Raw genomic sequence first — 22,042 nt, 5'->3', positions numbered from 1 at the left:
CAACACGATATCGACCTTTTCCGCAATTGGTAAACGGTCCATTTTAACACGGGTAATGTATCACGAAGCAAATATCGTCCGCACTGGCGAAATGTTGGGTGATACGACGTACTTATACGTTTGTGACTATTACAGCGCCATCTATCACAAAGCGAAAAAAGTGGTCCAACTAAAACATTCATATTTCTTTACGTACTACACGAATATGTAATAAAAATGGGGATTCCTATTTTAAAAAACGCAGTTGATATTCGTTTGACCTATGGCAACGCCGTCTAGCGGGCCAGCCATATCTCCATCTGGTTTCCCCCTTCAAACTAGACGAGTTTCGTTCTTTGTGGTTGTATCGTTTGATGCTTATTTCGTGAGATATTTGGCCTGTCACTATCAACGGACCACCCTGTATACAGAGACATTGTGGTCGATGATGCATCCATGCCTCGACGGGCGAAAATAACAATAAAATATTTGTCTTTGCCTGTGTGGGATTCACGAAATTTGCGATCGTAAAGGTTGTCGACCCCGTGGCATGTGGAAGTTTGTATCGGTCGTGGAGGCGTGCTCGGACAGCCGAAGTGGATAAGGCAACCGTTAGTGACAAGCGGGAAATCCAGTTTCGAGTCCCTGTTCGGCACAAATTTCCATTTCTCACAAACAGTTACCGTCAATCCGGATTCGTAAAATGCGAATCCATTTCGTAGGCATCTTCATTCTCGTTATGAGGACTTTCCTGTTCAGATATCACGTTTGAATGTTGGAATGTAGTATGTTTGTGAGAAGATCGTTTAAGAACAACAAGCGTCTATAAGTAAGATAAGAAGAGTTCGCAGTGGTGTTTTCTCTGCATATGCAGCACTGAGCGACAACGAACAACTTGAATGTAGTTGTTCGTTGTCGCTTCCTTAGCGACGCCATGAAATATAATATTGAATAGCTCTGCCAGATTTATTGGTTACAGCAGGTAGAAGTAACTCTTGCGAACTCTTTAAGTTGTATACCGTAAGCGACAAACACTATCTAGGTATGCACTAGAAAAAAAAAATTAATTGCCCGAATATTCACCGTTCTGTGAGGAACAAACAACGGCGTGACATTCAGTGGAACCAAACAGCGACTGCCATTTGTGATGCTCTTTAATGCTTTTTATAGAGGTTTCCAGTTCTGAACATATGATAGAGTTTTGGACGTGTCACATTGTTTTCGGGTGTCAACAAACGGTCATTTCTTATTTGAGTGCGTAAACATGTAAGAAAGGTAGAATTCGTCTATTGTCATGCAGATCTTAATTCATTTCAGCGGTCGCTGAATACTGAATGTCGACGAGAAGATAGAGGCTCGTGACGCAACGCTGCAGGTGTATCTTGAGGGCCAAGGAACATCTGCAGCCGCGAAACGCGTGGGATTCAGCTCTCCATTTCCTGTCCTCTGCCTATAATCACCTGGCAGCTTTCTGCTTGATGTTCTGGCAGTATTTATAGTTCACACGTGCGCCACCAACAACATGATGCCTCTTAAGCTACCTAACACTAAAGGAAAATTGCTAAAAACGTAATGGGTTTTTTGTGTACATTTCCACAAGTATTCTCCGTAAGCCAGGGTACTAAATGAGGTGGAAAATGTACAGCGTATCATTATCATCCCCATCCCGATCCGCTTTACTGTTCCACTCGCATATAATCTCTGAAAATTTTTCTAATTTTGCACGATATGTAAGTTGGAGAAAGCGGTATACAGGGTGTTTCAGAAGTGATGGCTAGTACTCAGGGATGTGACAGGAACGATCATTCGAAAAAAAAAGGTCAGGCAATCATGGGCTCTGAAACGCATACCTTAAGAGCTATGAGCAGTTCTTCATCTTCGAGACAGTGAAACAAATCTCTTCTACTGCAAGCTCTTTGCTTTCCATATTTTGGTAATTGGTAGTATGGACCAAAACAAGAAAAAAATTCCAGTAAACATGTGTTCTAAAATGCATACCTTGAAAGTTAAGAGCACTTGTTCATTAGAAGAGTTGTGTTTCAAAGTTGAGAAGAAGAACAAGTGCTAATATTTCATAAGGTATGCATTTTAGAGCGCATGTTTACTCGACGATTTTTTCTTGTTTTGGTCCATACTACCACTTCCGAAAATATAGGGAGCAAAGAGATTGCAGTAGAAGAGATTTGTTTCACAGTATCGAAGATGAAGAATTGCTCTTAAGGTATGCGTCTTAGAGCCCATGTTTCGAATGATCATTCCTGTCATATCCCTGAATGTTGACCATCAAAAAATGGCTCTGAGCAGTATGGGACTTCACTTCTGAGGTCATCAGTCCCCTAGAAATTAGAACTACTTAAACCTAACTAACCTAAGGAGATCCCACTCATCCATGTCCGGGGCAGGATTCGATCCTGCGACCGTAGCGGTCGCGCAGCTCTAGACTGTAACGCCTAGAACCGCTCGGACACACCGGTCGGCAATTGACCATCACTTCTGAAACACACAGTATAGTCAGTAATTCATATCGGGAATCACGAGTGTAAAACTTTGAATGATGCTTAAGGGTATATGGAATGAGTTTTTCGATGAAAAAATCGATTTTTGGGTAAATGCATTTTCGAAAAATTTAGACTCTCCCGTTTAATACCATGTACAAAATATTTGGATGACGTGAATAGAACTATTTTAAATAATTTTTTAAAATAATTTCGACACACGATGTTCCGCACCTTGTATATGAGACGCGAAATATACCTGATATAGACAGCCTTGCCAGAGATATAATTGAGCACAAGAGAGTTAGCTTTCCTGTTGGCTACACTACTAGACAGTTGACAATAGATTCTGCACCATTTGTATTGTTTCCTTTGTGAGTAAAATCCATGTCATTGTTGTGAAAGTCGTATGTGGGGAAGTCATTGAGTTTTGTTTCCTTCAACATGCCAAGACCTAGTCTGAAGGTATTTAGAAAGCGTGTACATTGGCGCAAGAAAGTAAGGTGTACTAAAAATTCGTCTGATTCATCTTCATCAGTATCTGATGTCCCAGTAGCGACTAACCTCAACACTGGTAGTGATACATTGAGTGATGCTGCTGCCACTACACCGGAAAGTGCTTCAAGAAGAAAAATAGCTGGATTTGAAGAAGAATACAAGAAACTAAATGCTGGGACTACAAAATATGAGGTAATTAACGTCTCTTCATTATCAGACGTTTTGGAGAACAATGTGTGCTGCAAACAATGTGGAAAATGTGGTGTTTCATTGAAAACAAACTTACATGTAGGACTTGCTTGTGAATTAGAGTTGATGTGCAGTTATTGCAAACACAGTGTTACTTTCTTCAATTCCTCACATGTTACTGCAGATACAGGAAAACTATACGATATAAACATTCGACTGGTTTATGGATTACGGTGTATAGGAAAGGGCAGGGCTGCAGGCGCCATGTTGTGTGGTGTGATGAACTCCCTCCTCCACCTTCAAAATTTAAAAAACACATAATTGCAATAGGCCCTGCTGTAGAAGATGTGGCACAGGAAAACATGAAAGATGCTGTTGAGGAAGCAGTTGTTGAAAATAATAATAGCAGAGACTTGTCCATAGCTTTTGATAGAAGCTGGCAGAAGAGAGGCCACACATCTCTGAATGGTGTAGTAACAGCTACAAATGTGCTCACTGGTAAGGTAGTTGATGTGGCAATACTTTCCAAGCATTGCAGATGCAAGGAGAAAATGAAAAATAAACATGAAGAAAAAATGGTTCAAATGGCTCTGAGCACTATGGGACTCAACATCTGAGGTCATCAGTCCACTAGAACTTAGAACTACTTAAACCTAACTAACCTAAGGACATCACACACATCCATGCCCGAGGCAGGATTCGAGCCTGCGACCGTAGTGGTCGCGCGGTTCCAGACTGAAGCGCCTAGAACCGCTCGGCCACTCCGGCCGGCAAACATGAAGAGGAGTGCGTGGCAAATTACTATGGGTCAAGTGGTGGTATGGAATTTGCTGGTGTAAGAAGTATTTATCAACGCTCAGTAAAATGGTACAACGTTAGATACATAAATTATTTTGGAGATCGTGACTCAAAGGCTTTCAAAGAAATTGAGGAACTGAGACCCTATGGTAACGATGTGAAAATTTCCAAACTGGAGTGTGTTGGCCATGTTCAGAAAAGGATGGGATCAAGACTTCGACGGCTCAAGGCTAGCATGAAAGGCAAGAAATTGAGCGATGGAAAAACTTTAGATGGGAAGAATAGACTGACAGATGCTACAATAGATCATATTCAGAAGTGCTATGGTCTAGCAATAAGGCAGAATACAGCAGATGCAGAATTAATGAGAAGAGCAGTCTGGGCTCTGTTTTTTCATACAGTTTCAAACAATGAGAATCCCCAACATGGGCTATGTCCAAAAGGAGACGATAGTTGGTGTAAGTACAACAGAGGCAAGGTAACTATGAAACAATACAGCCACCCTCATCACCTGCCACCTGCCATAATGGATGAAATAAAACCTATATTCCGAGACCTCGCAGATATTAGTCTACTAAAGAAATGTATCCTGAGTGTGTGAACCATGTGATATGGAATAGACTACCTAAAACTGTGTTTGTGGGTATAAATACACTTCACTTTGGCGTTTATGATGCTGTTTCATCATTCAATCAGGGCAAAATAACAAAGTGCACAGTTCTGCAGAAGTTGGGGCTCTGTGTAGGACTACGAACTGCCGCAGCTATGCTTTGTTTCGACAAGGAACGGCTCAGGTCTTCAGATAATGCCATAAAAGTATATTCAAAGATGGCTAGACAGCATAGCAGAGCCATCAAGAGGAAGCTGTTGGACGATTCTGATGATACAAGCTATGGAGCAGGCTTGTACTGAAGTAAAAACTTTGAAGCTAATTTCCCGTAACTTTAGTTTTTTTGTGTATAAGGTACATTTTCTCAGGGCCTATTTATAGTAGAAAGATGAAATTTTCTGTAGTTGTTCCGTAAGACCTTCTAATATATCTGAATTAAAAGACATGTGGAATTATTTTGTATTAATGGATGTAAATTTTAAAATACTTGTTAAAATGTATAACTTTTTCTAACATTAAAAAAAATAAAATATCTGAAAAACTATACATTATTTTTTCAAAATTAATAATTCAGCATAAAAGCAGAACATATCTCTGCGTTCTGTGAAAAAATCAAGAGTATCGTCCAAATAACAAATGAAAAAATGTTCCTAACTTTTAGCTCAATTTAACATTGTAAGCATAGGGCGTTCCGTATACCCTTAAGTTTGGCGTGAAGCGCAGTAGTCTATAGCTCTTAAACTCTGGATAATGCAGTCAGCAATACTAGCTGCACTCACTTCTAATTACTGCATTGTCCCGAGGCATTTCTTCGTATTTCACGTTTAAGGGAATTAACACGCCATGACAAAAAAACTGTTAATTATTTGTAACCTTTAGGAAGCCTCAGACTCAATCATTGTTGATTTCATGGTCCCCTTTCCTCTAAAAACAATAAGAGCGACAACATACGTTCACTGAACAACAGATTTAAGATACAAATTTATCTTTTAGTAAAAAGCGAGAGAATTTTAATATTTTACTACTTTGGTGATTGTGTTTGATAATTGTTGTTGCAATAAACCTCCGTGTCTACAGAATGCCACATAGTTAATACCAAAACTGATAGGGGTGAAAATATATGATGATAGAAGCAAAGAAACGTGGGTTAGCAATCAAGCCGTTTCCAAAATATTGTGAATAGGCCTGTTTTGTTACGAAACTTCACTGACTTTCAGTGTGTAGTTAGTAAAAATTTATTTGTAATGCAAATATTTCAATCAAATTCCCATTAAATTTGGAACAATTTGTCTATGAAACTGTGCAAACTTTGTTGTGTGTGTTGTATGTAGCTTTCTATGACCGCATTTTCTGAGGCGGAGATCGCACACCCAGCATCTGATATGACCAGCGGCGAAAGTCACCTAAAAAACATTCCCATGGTGGACGGTGTACCATAGCAACGGTCATTAATTAGCCGTGCGACTGGATCCGGATATCTTTTACATCAGCTAGCACGCAGCGACGTAAGTTATACTTCTCTACCTTCACTTTTTTAATGCTGCTCAAAAATAAAATAATGAATAGGTTAAATATTTCGACTACGCTGCGCGACGATTACATCTTTTTATTTTTTATATCTTTGTTTTGTTTTTGGGGGGTGTGAGTGTTCCATCCTTACCTATAGCCGCACCTGACCCTCGCCAGTCGGGGAGGAAATATGCTGTGTACCTTTTGTAGTGTTGGCAGAAGAGCCAACACTGTGTTGCTAGAGGAGGCCGAAATGCACGCCTCTAAGCTCACGCAAACTGGCGTGAGGTCTGGAACAGTTAAGGGAATTAATAGTAGCAAATAAAGTGCGTAGTTGATGTAATACTTAACTTTAATCCATAATTGGAAAACATCGCTCTTGATGGAACATGTTGTATGATAAATATCAAATGCTATGGCGCCTTGCTAGGTCGTAGCAAATGACGTAGCTGAAGGCTATGCTAACTATCGTCTCGGCAAATGAGAGCGTATTTGTCAGTGTAGCATCGCTAGCAAAGTCTGCTGTACAACTGGGGCGAGTGCTAGGAAGTCTCTCTAGACCTGCCGTGTGGCGGCGCTCGGTCTGCAATCACTGACAGTGGCGACACGCGGGTCCGACGTATACTAATGGACCGCGGCCGATTTAAAAGCTACCACCTAGCAAGTGTGGTGTCTGGCGGTGACACCACACCTTTCATGTCAGAATTTTTCCTTTAGTCCATCGGTATTTCAATAGAATCAATATCCAAAATAAAGAGTTAAAATGTGCCGCCACTCCTTAGCCACTAGTCAAACAAAGAGGTTAATTACATAAAGAAAATGAGTTCTACACTCGTACACATACCCATACGTAAATAACAAAAAATTAAATACCATCAGCAAATGAAAAGATTTTCTTGTATTGAATGCTAGTTTCTTTCAAAAACTTTTTCAGCTCCACTAACATTCGAAGGAAAGCAAAAATTAGAAAACAATCTGCGTAGCAGCATCAAGGCTTTATTTCCCTCCAGACACACTTATTTATTTCTATGAATACGATTTAATCTCCAGCCAAAGTGCTGAGTGCAAGTGTTAGAAATTATTGACAGATTTTAATGTACTTCAGTTCAAATTTTCCAAATTATCCATTGCTGTTGAAACAGATAATCTACTTAGTCTTCTGTCGATATCTTGTTGTTTTGACAAATATAGGGCCCGAAGTGTATGAAGTGAAAAATCGAACAGGATAACATGTAGTTGAATATAGCCCAGTCCATGTCAACAGCGTTGAGTTCATTGTAGGGATCACACATCACACATGACATGGAGAATCGGAGAATGTTAAATGTCAGATGCATCTTCATCGTCACTGGTTTGAAGCCATTGTATTTAATATTTTACGAGCAATATCATATAATGTACTTAGAAATTAAATTACTGGTTACCTTCGCAGTTTAAAATTGATTGCAAATCAGACTTTTCTCCACCTTCTCGAAAATTGTCTGCAATCAGGCTAGTAGTAAACCAGGATCTATCTTCAGCAAACAGAAAGTTTGTGATAGGCTCAAACTGTTTTCTAGGTTCTTCATAATCGTGGAGGTCTTAGCTACCATAACGAGTTTTGTAGTATTGATTCCAGAGGTGTGGTTCGTTCGTTGTGTAGGCTACTGTGCGACGGTTCCTCCGCACATCTGCCCCTTCAGCATCTGACCTCGGTCAGGGCTATTCGACCGCAAGAATGCTGCACGGTTATGTTCTTTTCTTTCCTTTTCCCTCGCTCGTTATTGGCTCGCTGCACAGATGCAGACGTACGTTGAAATCATGGAGAACACATTATTCGAAAACTCGTTACGTCAGCAAGACTCTACAGGTGAAGCGAGGTCCCATTTTCGTTCTTAAGAGAATGATTCAAATACACGGAATTTCTAAGTAAGCACAGTGCGGTGTCGATTTCAGTCAGTTTTTTTAAATTTAGCTGTATTTTGTTCAATGTGAACTACGGAACATTTTTGTTTATAGAAACTGGATCACCGTGACATCATAAAATTCTTTGTTTTGGCCAGTTATTCGCTAACGGAAATAAATTCGTAACAGTGGAGAATTGTAAGAAGTCTGCTGGTTCATTTCGAGGTTTTAAGGAATGAGCAGGTCAATTTGTATGTGGGTCTCATGAACGTGGTCCACGCAAAGGACGTCCGGAAACTTCAACAACAGATGAAAACATCCAGGAAGTGAGTAATATGTTAGGGTGACCAACTCTCCCGTAACTTTCGGGATCTCCCGATTACAATATTTTTTCAACGTCCTCCCAGTTCTCTAATTGTCTTCAGTTCCTTCGTATATTTCGTCAGTGATCACTGCTGTAAATGTTAATCTTGGGAAGTACCATCGACCGATGAAGCTCCCTGGCCGACAGATCTCGAAACGTTTTCGTTTAGTAACAGTCTTTTTTCCTGTTCGTACTTCTACGGAAAGAGAACGGTTTGGCTCCAGGAAACGGAGCGGAATCAGAATGACATATCTTACGCCTCTAGAGGAGTCGTGAGAGCGTTTTTCGATCAGAGCTGGCAACCTACGTATGTGATCGCCTCATACCGATCAGCAGTTATGATGTAAACACACGGAAGTACCAATGGCTCCTAAGGACGTCCGTGTTTAAACACACTCGTTACATTATTTATTTCTCAATTGACTCTCACAACACAACAAAATTTCGCAAGTAAGCAAAGTATGCTAGTTTCGTTTCATATAGGGTGATTCAGCTGTCTCTGCAGCTGTTGTTTTATGCAGTCGACAGTGTTATAGTGGCCTTCATAAACCCCGCGCGATATTTCAATATTCTCTCGCTCGGTACACGCTAACTGTTAGTCATAGAGAAAAAAGGAACGGGACTTTTTTGTAGGAAATTTAATGTAGTTAAATTTTGTCCTGGAATACGTTTTCGCTAGAGGCCGTAGTTTTCGAGTTATTCAAGAAAAACGAACGAAAGTGACCTTCAAACTCACCGGCACTCCCACGCTTGGCCTACATCGGTCAGGAATACTAGTATGTTGCTCATGGCGGTCCCTCCTACCACTGCACAAATATTTGAGACTGCACGAGTTATTTCCCATATTCAACCAGTTTTGGTCTTCATTAACTGGGTTTATTACGCCAGCGGCTTACTCGAGCGCTTACAATTTGTAAAATTGACGTTTGTGGAACTTTTACCTAACAGTTTTATGAACTTCAACAGCATAAAATCAGCAGTTCCTCAGTCCTTCTGAGAACGAAACTACTATGCTTGGAAGGGTTAAGTTTTGATCGAACTGTCAACGTTAGTAGTTTTAGCGCAACGTTTACAAAAGTCGTTTTCCGTTCATTAGCATCACCGTCTAGTTTGAATCGTTAATGTTAACGAATAGCCGACTATTCTGGTGGGATAACAGCCTACTCAACTGATATCAAAAATGTCGAATATAGGGAATAATTCGTACAGTCGAAAATTTTTGCACTGTAGTAGGAAAAAGTGACACGGACAACACACTGGAAGTCCTGACTGGTGAGGAATGAATGTGGGATGGACATGCGTTAGAAGGTCACTTTTGTGCGTTTTTCTCGTGTAATTTAACTACAATAAATTTATTACAAAAAGGTCTTGCTCATTTTTTTCTATAGAACTAGTACACTACTGGCCATTAAAATTGCTACACCATGAAGATGACGTGCTACAGACGCGAAATTTAACCGAAAGGAAGAAGATGCTGTGATTAGCTTTTCAGAGCCTTCACACAAGGTTGGCGCCGGTGTGGACACCTACAACGTGCTGACATGAGGAAAGTTTCCAACCGATTTCTCATACACAAACAGCAGTTGACCGGCGTTGCCTGGTGAAACGTTGTTGTGATGCCTCGTGTAAGGAGGACAAATGCGGACCATCACGTTTCCGACTTTGATAAAGGTCGGATTGTAGCCGATCGCGATTGCGGTTTATCGTATCGCGACATTGCTGCTCGCGTTGGTCGACATCCAATGACTGTTAGCAGAATATTGAATCGGTGGGTTCAGGAGGGTAATACGGAACGCCGTGCTGGATCCCACCGGCCTCGTACCACTAGCAGTCGAGATGACAGGCATCTTATCCGCATGGCTGTAACGGATCGTGCAGCCACGTCTCGATCCCTGAGTCAACAGATGGGGACGTTTGCAAGACAACAACCATCTGCACGACGTTTGCAGCAGCATGGACTATCAGTTCGGAGACCATGGCGCTGGCTGGAGTGGCCGTGCGGTTCTAGGCGCTACAGTCCGTAACAGAGCGACCGCTACGGTCGCAGGTTCGAATTCTGCCTCGGGCATGGATGTGTGTGATGTCCTTAGGTTGGTTAGGTTTAATTAGTTCTAACTTATAGGCGACTGATAACCTCAGAAGTTAAGTAGCATAGTGCTCAGAGCCATTTGAACCATTTTTGAGACCATGGATGAGGTTACCCCTGACACTGCATCACACACAGGAGCGTATGCGATGGTGTACTGAACGACGAACCTGGATGCACGAATGGCAAAACGTCATTTTTCGGATCAATCCAGGTTCTGCTTACAGCTTCATGATGGTAGCATCCGTGTTTGGCGACATCGCGGTGAACGCACATTGGAAGCGTGTATTCGACATCGCCATACTGGCGTATCATCAGGCGTGATGGTATGGGGTGCCATTGCTTACACGTCTCGGTCACCTCTTATTTGCATTGACGGCACTTTGAACAGTGGACGTTACATTTCAGATGTGTTACGACCCGTGGATCTACCCTACATTCGATCCCTGCGAAACCCTACATTTCAGCAGGATAATGCACGTCCGCATGTTGCAGGTCCTGTACGGGCCTTTCTGGATACAGAAAATGTTCGACTGCTGCCCTGGCCAGCACATCCTCCAGATCTCTCACCAACTGATAACGTCTGGTCAATGATGGCCGAGCAACTGGCTCGTCACAATACGCCAGTCACTACTCTTGATGAACTGTGGTATCGTGTTGAAGCTGCACGGGCAGCTGTAGCTGTACACGCCATCCAAGCTCTGTTTGACTCAATGCCCAGGCGTATCAAGGCCGTTATTACGGCCAGAGGTGATTGTTCTGGGTACTGATTTCTCAGGATCTATGCACCCAAATTGCGTGAAAATGTAATCACATGTCAGTTCTAGTATAATATATTTGTCCAATGACTACCCGTTTATCATTTGCATTTCTTCTTGGTGTAGCAATTTTAATGACCACTAGTGTATTTGTCCAATGAACACCCGTTTATCATCTGCATTTCTTCTTGGTGTAGCAATTTTAATGGCCAGTAGTGTAGTTGGTTGTAGCCAGCGAGAGAATATGAAATTCTCGCTGGTGGTTTACAAAGGCCAGCTATAACATTACGGGTTGCGTAAAACGACAGCTGTAGGAGCAGCTGAATCATGCTGTATTTATATCTCCCTTGTCGCACATTCCAAGAAAATGTCATGCAGCTGTGCATTTTAAATTTATTGCCACTAATTCTCGTTTAAAATCATCGATTGATGTTGGTCATCTCCCTGGAAACAATGTCCAAATGTTGGTCGCCCTATAATATGGCAGGGGAAGGTAGGTGAGTAAATGTATCCCTTAGGGCATTCGAAGAAGCAGTATAGTGTGTTTTCAAGAACAACAAACAACACTACTGGCCATTAAAATAAAAACTACAGGAAAGATAGCTTATATGGAAATTTTACTTATTATGCTTTACGCGTATACTGTAAAGTAGAATGCGCACGACATAAAATTTATAACTGATTTTGGGACACACAGGTTACGAAACAGAGTACAAAGACCTGCCACTTCCGGCAGCAACAACGGTTCTGCAAGGGCTGCCCATCGAATGGAAGTGGTTTGGATGGCAGATACGGCTACATCATTTCATACTGCTTATACTCTGTCCCAGTGTTCATCGGTCGTCTTGGCTGCCGAGTACTGGTGTACCAGTCTCTTGGTAACCCACGATCAGATGTTTTCAGAGGATGCGAGATCTGGAGAACGTACAGGCTAGGACAACAACCTATTCTGCATCGAGGTAGCCCAGCAGAGGTGCTGATGCTGTGTACCCAATGGCACCCCAAACCATCCTGTAGCTACTGGGTCCATATGACGGTGACAAATTCTATCTGGCAGCGTACGCTCTTCCCAGGGCTTCCGAACATGGATGCGTCCATCGCAATGCTGTGCGTAGAACTGGGAGTCGCCTGAAAAGACGATAGGGTGCCAGTAGTGTGTCCAGCGTCGCCGTGCCATTCTCGGCGCACTTCTCTCCCCTACATCGTCAAGGGAAGCCAAAACACCACTCGCCTTGTGACAGTCCGTGGTGTTCCAGGCGGCATCACATTCGGGTTCAAACTCGCGTCTGGCCATCCTGATCTAGATTTTCCGTGATTGTTGTCGCACAGATGACAAAACGGTAGATATCGAAATAGACGACAGAAGGATAGAAAAACAATTAAAATCACTCAAAAAAGGAGAGGCCGCTGGACCTGATGGGATACCAGTTCGATTTTATACAGAGTACGCGAAGGAAATTGCCCCCCATCTTGCAGCGGTGTACAGTAGGTCTCTAGAAGCGCATAGCGTTACAAAGGATTGGAAAAGGGCACAGGTCATCTAACATCTATCAGTTGTAGAATTTTGGAACACGTATTATGTTCAAGTATAATGACTTTTCTCGAGACTAGAAATCTGCTTTGTAGGAATCAGCATGGTTTTCGAAAAAGACGATCGTGTGAAACCCAGCTACCGCTTTTCGTCCACGAGACTCAGAGGGCCATAGACACGGGTTCGCAGGTGGATGCCGTGTTTCTTGACTTTCGCAAGGCGTTCGATACAGTTCCCCACAGTCGTTTAATGCACAAAGTAAGAGCATATGGACCATCAGACCAATTGTGTAATTGGATTGAAGAGTTCCTAGATAACAGAACGCAACACGTCATTCTGAATGGAGAGAAGTCTTCCGAAATAAGAGTGATGTCAAGTGTGCCGCAGGGGAGTGTCGCAGGACCGTTGCTATTCACAATATACATAAATGACCTTGTGGGTAACATCGGAGGTTCACTGAGGCTTTTTGCGGATGATGCTGTGGTATATCGAGAGGTTGTAACAATGGAAAATTGTACTGAAATGCAGGAGGATTTGCAACGAATTGGCGCATGGTGCAGGGCATGGCAATTGAATCTCAATGTAGACAAGTGCAATGTGCTGCGAATACATAGAAAGAAAGATCCCTTATCATTTAGCTACAATATAGCAGGTCAGCAACTGGAAACAGTTAATTCCATAAATTATCTGAGAGTAGGCATTAGCAGTGTTTTAAAATGGAACGATCATTTGAAGTTGATTGTCGGTAAAGCAGATGCCAGACTGAGATTCATTGGAAGAATCCTAAGGAAATGCAGTCCGAAAACAATGGAAGTAGGTTACAGTACACTTGTTCACCCACTGCTTGAATATTGCTCACCAGTGTGGGATCCGTACCAGATAGGGCTGATAGAAGAGCTAGAGAAGATCCAACGGAGAGCAGTGCGATTCGTTACAGGATCATTTAGTAAACGCGAAAGCGTTACGGAGATGATAGATAAACTCCAGTGGAAGACTCTGCAGGAGAGACGCTCAGTAGCCCGGTACGGGCTTTTGTTGAAGTTTCGGGAACATACCTTCACCGAGGAGTCAAGCAGTATATTGCTCCCTCCTACGCATATCTCGCGAAGAAACCATGAGGATAAAATCCGAGAGATTAGAGCCCACACAGAGGCATACCGACAATGCTTCTCTCCACGAACAATACGAGACTGGAATAGAAGGGAGAACTGACAGAGGTACTCAAAGTACCCTCCGCCACACACCGTCAGGTGGCTTGCGGAGTGTGGATGTAGATGTAGATGCAGATTTCCCTAAATCCCTTAAGGCAAATGCCAGGATGGTTCCTTCTCCACCCTTCCCTAAATCTAGCTTGTGCTTCGTTTCTAATGGCCTCGTAGTCGACTGGACGTTCTCCTCCTCCTCCAGGCGTCGTTGCATTCTCCGTACTGATACTAGTCTTCGAATTACTGACTCAAAGAGCGTGACGTGACTGTACAATCTGCATTACCGAGCGAATAATATGTCTATATTCCCGGGCCCTAGTCGCGTGGCGCCACTGAGGTCCTACATGCCGTTTGGTATTGGCTTCCTGAATCCATTGATGCATATTCACATGGAAGACGCGGGGTCGTGATCAACATTTATCGGGGCATCACACGATCTTGTCACAAAGAACACTCAAAAGTGATTTATGAATGAGAAATCCGCTGTGTGTTTCCTTATACAGGGAGGTCCATTGATCGTGAACGGGCCAAATATCTCACGAAATAAGCGTCAAACGAAAAAACTAAAAAGAACGAAACTTATCTAGCTAGAAGGGGGAAACCAGATGACGCTATCGTTGGTCCGCTAGATTGTGCTGCCATAGGTTCAAAATGGTTCAAATGGCTCTGAGCAGTATGGGACTTAACTACTGAGGTCATCATTCCCCTAGAACTTAGAACTACTTAAACCTAACTAACCTAAGGACATCACACAGATCCATGCCCGAGGCAGGATTCGAACCTGCGACCGTAGCGGTCGCGCGGTTCCAGACTGTAGCGCCTAGAACCGCTCGGCCACTCCGGCCGGACGCTGCCATAGGTCAAACGGATATCAACTGCGTTTTTTAAAAATAGGAACCCCCATATTTATTACATATTCGTATAGTACGTAAAGAAATATGAATGTTTTACTTGGACCACTATGCCCCTTTGTGATAGATGGCGCTGTAATAGTCACAAACGTATAAGTACGTGGTATCACGTAACATTCCGCCAGTGCGGGCGGTATTTGCTTTCATGATACATTACCCGTGTTAAAATGTACCGTTCACCAAATGCGGACATGGTCGATATCATCTTGATGTATGGCAATTGTGATCAAAATGCCCAACGGGCGTGTGCTGTGTATGCTGCTCGGTATCCTGGACGACATCATCCAAGTGTTCGGACCGTTCACCGGACAGTTACGTTATTTAAGGAAACAGGAAGTGTTCAACCACATGTGAAACGTCAACCACGACCTGCAACAAATGATGATGCCCAAGTAGGTGTTTAGCTGCTGTCGCGGCTAATCCGCTCATCAGTAGCAGACAAATTGCGCGAGAATCGGGAATTTCAAAAACGTCGGTGTTGAGAATGCTACATCAACATCGATTGCACCCGTACCATATTTCTATGCACCAGGAATTGCATGGCGACGACTTTGAACGTCGTGTACAGTTCTGCCACTGGGCAGAAGAGAAATTACAGGACGATGACAGAATTTTTGCACGCCTTCTATTTAGTGGCGAAGCGTCATTCATCAACAGCGGTTACGTAAACCGACATAATATGCACTATTGGGCAACGGAAAATCCACGATGGCTGTAACAAGTGGAGCATCAGCGACCTTGGCGGGTTAATGTATGGTGCAGGATTATGGATGGAAGGATAAATGGCCCTCATTTTATCGATAGCAATCTAAATGGTGCAATGTATGCTGATTTCCTACGTAACGATCTACGATGTTACTACAAGATGTTTCACTGCACGACAGAATGGTGATGTACTTCCAACATGATGGATGTCCGGCACATAGCTCGTGTGCGGTTGAGGCGGTATTGAATAGCATATTTCATGACAGGTGGATTAGTAGTCGAAGCACCATACCATGGCCCGCACGTTCACCGGATCTGACGTCCCTGGATTTCTTTCTGTGAGGAAAGTTGAAGGATATTTGCTATCATGATCCACCAACAACGCCTGAGAACGTGCGTCAGCGCATTGTCAATGCATGAGCGAACATTACGGAAGGCGAACTACTCGCTGTTGAGAGGAATGTCGTTACACGTATTTCCAAATGCATTGAGGTTGACGGACATTATTTTGAGCATACATTGCACTAATGTGGTATTTACAGGTAATCACACCGTAACAACATGCGTTCTCACAATTGATAAGTTCAGAGAGGTACATGTATAACATTGGAACAACCGAAATAAAATGTTCAGACGTACCTACGTTCTGTATTTTAACTTAAAGAACTTACCTGTTACCAACTGTGAGCCATATGTTTGTGACTATTACAGCGCCATCTATCACAAAGCGAAAAAAGTGGTCCTACTAAAACATTCATATTTCTTTACGTACTACACGAATATGTAATAAAATTGGGGGTTCCTATTTTAAAAAACGCTGTTGATATCCGTTTGACCTATGGCAGCGCCATCTAGCGGGCCAACCATAGCGCCATCTGGTTTCCCCCTTCAAGCTAGAAAAGTTTCGTCCTTTATAGTTTTTATGTTTGACGCTTATTTCGTGAGATATTTGGCCCGGTCACGATCAATGGACCACCCTGTATACAGGAATCAGATGGCGAAACTCCCACCTACTTTTAGTCCTGTTACAAAGAAATGCTAATCAATTGCGTACTCAAGCATGTACTACTCGTAATGTCAAATCAACGTGTTGCATTCCTCTTCATGGTGTTGCAGTTGTGTGGGAGGTGAGTGCTGCAGTCTTGATGCCTAGAACAGTAAACATCAAAACGTATTCCTCAGCAAGTTTTGACAATTTTAAAAAGAACCCAACCGATTTTCGGTTCTAGTTTGTTATTTTCGAGGAGACATGGATCCTCTACTTCTCGTCAGATATGAAACAGCTACAATGCAGTGAGTGGAAGCCTGAGCCTCTGCACCAAATAGAGGCACGATCGATTTCATCTCTCTCAAAGTTTATGGTCTGAGTTTTGTAGGAAGGAGAAATTTTTTTCGTAATGATTATTGAATTAGTACCCTATTTTTTTTAGTGAATTTTTAGTCTTATGGCTTCCACCTACTTACACACCTAAGGAAATCTTTTATAGACCGTCCACAATTATGTTTCCCGTCATTTCTCAGACTCCCTTACAGCAGATGCCGTGATGACACGTTGGAAAAGGATACGGCAACTTTGTTTCTCATCTTTAGCCAATCCGTTCTCGTGAATAATCCATAACGATTAGACGTTAAACTGCAATCCTCCTTCCAACAGTGTCATCCGCCAACAGTTACACTGAGCTTCCGACGCTATACATCACATCATTTATACACATTGTTAACACCAACGATGCTATAAAACGCCCGCAACTACCATCAATTTCGACGATTTCTCGCCTTTAAGGACGACGAGCTGATCTCTGTTGACTAAGATTGGATTTGGATTGTTTGGGTGAAGAGACCAAACAGCGAGGTCATCGGTCTCATCGGATTAGGGGAGGATGGGGAAGGAAGTCAGCCGTGCCCTTTCAAAGGAACCATCCCAGCATTTGCCTGGAGCGATTTAGGGAAATCACGGAAAACCTAAATCAGGATGGCCGGACGCGAGATTGAACCGTCGTCCTCCCGAATGCGAGTCCAGTGTGCTACCACTGGGCCACCTCGCTCGGTGTGTTGACTAAGAGGCTGTCGATACAGTTACTAAGCTGGTCCAGTGGTCCATAAGCTAGTATTTAGTTCCCAGAATGAGATTTTCACTCTGCAGCGGAGTGTGCGCTGATATGAAACGTCCTGGCAGATTAAAACTGTGGGCAGGACAGAGACTCGAACTCGAGACCTTTGCCTTTCGCGGGCAAGTGCTCTACCAACTGAGCTACCCAAGCACGACTCATGCCCCGTATTTAGTTTATTAGGCAGGCGACAGCTTGTAACTGTATCGAACGCCGCTTCTGGAATTCATGGGTGTGCATAGCAATCAGATTTTAACAGACTCTCTGTTCTCAGAATCCATGTTGATTTTTAGGCAGAAAGTTTTCGGTCTCCATATAGGTCAAATTACATACAATTCTGTAGTTCTAGAGCGACAGCGATATAGATATCTGTATGAAGACATTTCTTGAAAACATAAATGACTTGCACCCCTTTTTTTCCAGCAACTTCTAACACTTTGTTGCTCTAGCGAGCGATCTACGCTACACTGCTGCTATTTCTTTGGCATAAACTAAACTCTGTCCGAACAGGCCTTGGAGACCCAACGGTACCGACTGAATACTGTGTCACCCTAAGCCCGTAGGCGTCACTGGATGTCGATATGAAGGGGCATGAGGCCACCACACCGCATTCCCGGCCATTGTCAGTTTACGAGACCAGAGTCGCTGCTTCTCAGTCAGGTAGTTCCTCAATTTGCCTCACAGGGGCTGAGTGCACCGCGCTTGCCAACAGCGCTCGGCAAATCTTGACGATCACTCATCCAGATTCTAACCAGGCCCGACAGCGCTTGCCGCGCGGAGTGGCCGTCCGGTCTCAAACGCCATGTCACGGATTGCGCGGCCGCTCCCGCCGGAGGTTCGAGTCCTCCCTCGGGCATGGGTGCGTGTGTTGCTGTTAGCATAAGTTAGTTTCAGTAATGTGTAAGTCTAGGGACCGATGACCTCAGCAGTTTGCTCTCCTAGGAAATCACACACATTTTAACATTCTACATCTACATCTACATCTACATGGATACTCTGCAAATCACATTTAAGTGCCTGGCAGAGGGTTCATCGAACCACCTTCACAATTCTCTATTATTCCAATCTCGTATAGCGCGCGATGAATGAACACCTATATCTTTCCGTACGAGCTCTGATTTCCCTTATTTTTCCTTGGTGATCGTTCCTCCCTATGTAAGTCGGTATCAACAAAATATTTTCGCATTCGGAGGAGAAAGTTGGTGATTGGAATTTCGTGAGAAGATTCCGTCGCAACGATAAACGACTTTCTTTTAATGATGTCCATCCCAAATCCTGTATCATTTCTGTGACACTCTCTCCCATATTTCGCGCTAATACAAAACGTGCTGCCTTTCTTTGAACTTTTTCGATGTACTCAGTCAGTCCTATCTGGTAAGTACCTCACACCGCGCAACAGTTTTCTAAAACAGGACGAACAAGCGTAGTGTAGGCAGTCTCCATAGTAGGTCTGTTACATTTTATAGCCGGCCGAAGTGGCCGAGCGGTTCTAGGTGCTAGTCTGGAACCGCGCGACCGCTACGGTCGCAGGTTCGAATCCTGCCTCGGGCATGGATGTGTGTGACGTCTTTAGGTTAGTTAGGTTTAAGTACTTCTAAGTTATAGGGGACTGATCACCTCAGCAGTTAAATCCCATAGTGCTAGGAGCCATCTGAACCATTACATTTTCTAAGTGTCCTGCCAATTAAACGCAGTCTTTGGTTAGCCTTCCCCACAACATTTTCTATGTGTTCCTTGCAATTTAAATTGTTTGTAACTATAGTACCTGTTGTATAGCTAGAGAAGGCCGAAATGCACGCGTTAAACTCAAGCAGGCTGGCGTGAGGTCTGAAACAGGATACGGAATGAATGCTATAAAGAAAAGTACGTAGCTGCTGGAATACTTAACTTTAATCCATCATTTGTATACATCGTTCTTGATGAGACATGCTTCATACGATAACTGTCAATTGCTATGGCGCCTTGCTAGGTCGTAGCCATTGACTTAGCTGAAGGCTATTCTAACTATCTTCTCTGCAAATAAACGAGGCTTCGTCAGTGTTGCATCACTAGCTAAGTCGTCCGTACAACTGGGACGAGTGCTAGTAAGTCTCTCGAGACCTGCCGTGTGGTGGCGCTCGGTCTGCGATCACTGACAGTGGCGACACGCGGGTCCGACATGTACTAATGGACCGCGGCCGATTTAAAGCTGCCACCTAGCAAGTGTGGTGTCTGGCGGTGACATCACAATACCTAGGTATTTAGTTGAATTTACGGCTTTTAGATTAGATTGATTTATCGTGTAACCGAAGTTTAACGCGTTCCTTTTAGCACTCATGTGGATTACCTCACACTTTTCGTTATTTACGGTCAACTGTCACTTTTCGCGCCATTCCGATATTTCTTCTAAATCGTTTTGCAGTTTGTTTTGATCTTCTGATGACTTTATTAGTCGATAAACGACAGCGTCATCTGCAAACAACCGAAGACGGCTGCTCAGATTTTCTCCCAAATCGTTTATATAGATAAGGAACAGCAAAGGGCCTATAACACTGCCTTGGGGAACGCCAGAAATCACTTCTGTTTTACTCGATGGCTTTCCGTCAACTACAACGAACTGTGACCTCTCTGATAGGAAATCACAGATATAGGCACATAGCTGAGACGATATTCCATAAGCACGCCATTTCACTACGAGCGGCTTGTGTGGTACATGTCAAAAGCCTTCCGGAAATCAAGAAATACGGACTCGATCTGAAATCCCTTGTCAATAGCACTCAGCACTTCATGTGAATAAAGAGCTAGTTGTGTTTCACAATAACGATGTTTTCTATATCCATGTTGACTGTGTGTCAATAGACCCTTGCCTTCGAGGCAATTCATTGTGTTCGAACACAATATATGTTCTAAAATCCTGCTGCATATCGACGTTAACGATATGGGCCTGTAATTTAGTGGATTACTCCTACTACCTTTCTTGAATATAGGTGTCACCTGTGCAACTTTCCAGTGTTTGGGTACGGATCTTTCTGCGAGTGAACGGTTGTATATGATTGTTAAGTATGGAGCTAATGCATCACCATACTCCGAACGGAACCTAATTGGTATACAGCCTGGACCAGAAGACTTGCTTTTATTAAGTGATTTAAGTTGGTTCACTACTCCGAGGATATTTACTTCTACATTACTCATGTTGGCAGCTGTTCTCGATTCGAATTCTGGAATATTTACTTCGTCTTCTTTTGTGAAGGCTTTTCGGAAGGCTGTGTTTAGTAATTCTGATTTGGCAGCACTGTCTTCGATAGTATCTCCATTGCTATCGCGCAGAGAAGGCATTGATTCGACAGCGCTTAACTTCGGTGATCTGACCGTAGCAGGTGTTACCACTTCGACAAGGCCGTAGCAGTTCTTTCGCATAACCTTTACGAAATCGTAAAGGTGTCCCACAAGGTCCACAGAGCATCCCTCTATTGAGCAACTTCAGTTGATTTTCTATTCCGCAATCTGTTATTTCATCATCTATAATTACATCTGCCTGATTACATGTCGTATTGGTGACTGATCAATTATACTCGTGCTGTGCACTTGAATGATAGTGGCACAACTGAAATAATAATTAAAGTACAGGCAAGCACAAGAGGACGCCCGTGCTATATAAACCTGACCTCCATCGACAAAATTTTGTAGGTTGTTCGGTCATGTACCGCGCCATCATGGCACGAGAAGATCTAACGATGTTTACAAAACAGTTGTATTCAGAAGTTCCATACGACCCAGGGGTTTTAGTTTTCCGGCGGATTATGTACTGGGGGCTCAGAGAGCGTGAAGGGAACCGAGATGACAACACAAAATGAGAAGACATCAGAACAACAAAAAGAACAATCTGAAGGAATAGTACTTATGCTTAGACTCCACCAAACCAGTGAGAAGGGGCAAATTTTGAAAAAGACATATAGCAACAGGGGCTCAGAACAGTTGGCCACTATGTCAGAATCGAGCACTGTTTTCGTCTCACGGTGGTAATAATGTGAGCCAATTTATTCTCGAATTAGAAAGATCAAGACTGGACCTTTAATGAATTGAAGAACGTGTTCTTCAAAGATGAACAGATACATTATACTATAGTTTGTAGAATTATTATCGTCATATATTCGTATCGTATTCCGTCAGTGGAAGCGGTAGCCGGCTCAGACAAAGAAACGTTACAGAAAAACATTAGTGGTCATGGGGACGTTCTATTGAAGGCATCATGCTGATGGGTGTTCGCAGCTCTCCATCTTCGTTAGCAGTCGGAGGAACACTATTTACGCCCACAGATACAAAGATGAGATACTGCAACCATACGCGTGACCTTTCGGCAGAACGTTTGGTCCAGATTCCTTCTTCATTGATGGCAATATCGTTCAACACTCAGTTTCTCTCGTGTATGGTCT

Source organism: Schistocerca serialis, chromosome 3 (assembly GCF_023864345.2).
Source record: "Schistocerca serialis cubense isolate TAMUIC-IGC-003099 chromosome 3, iqSchSeri2.2, whole genome shotgun sequence".
Lineage (NCBI taxonomy): Eukaryota > Metazoa > Arthropoda > Insecta > Orthoptera > Acrididae > Schistocerca > Schistocerca serialis.
The sequence above is the reverse complement of the archived record's forward strand: the minus strand, read 5'-3'. Positions refer to the sequence as shown.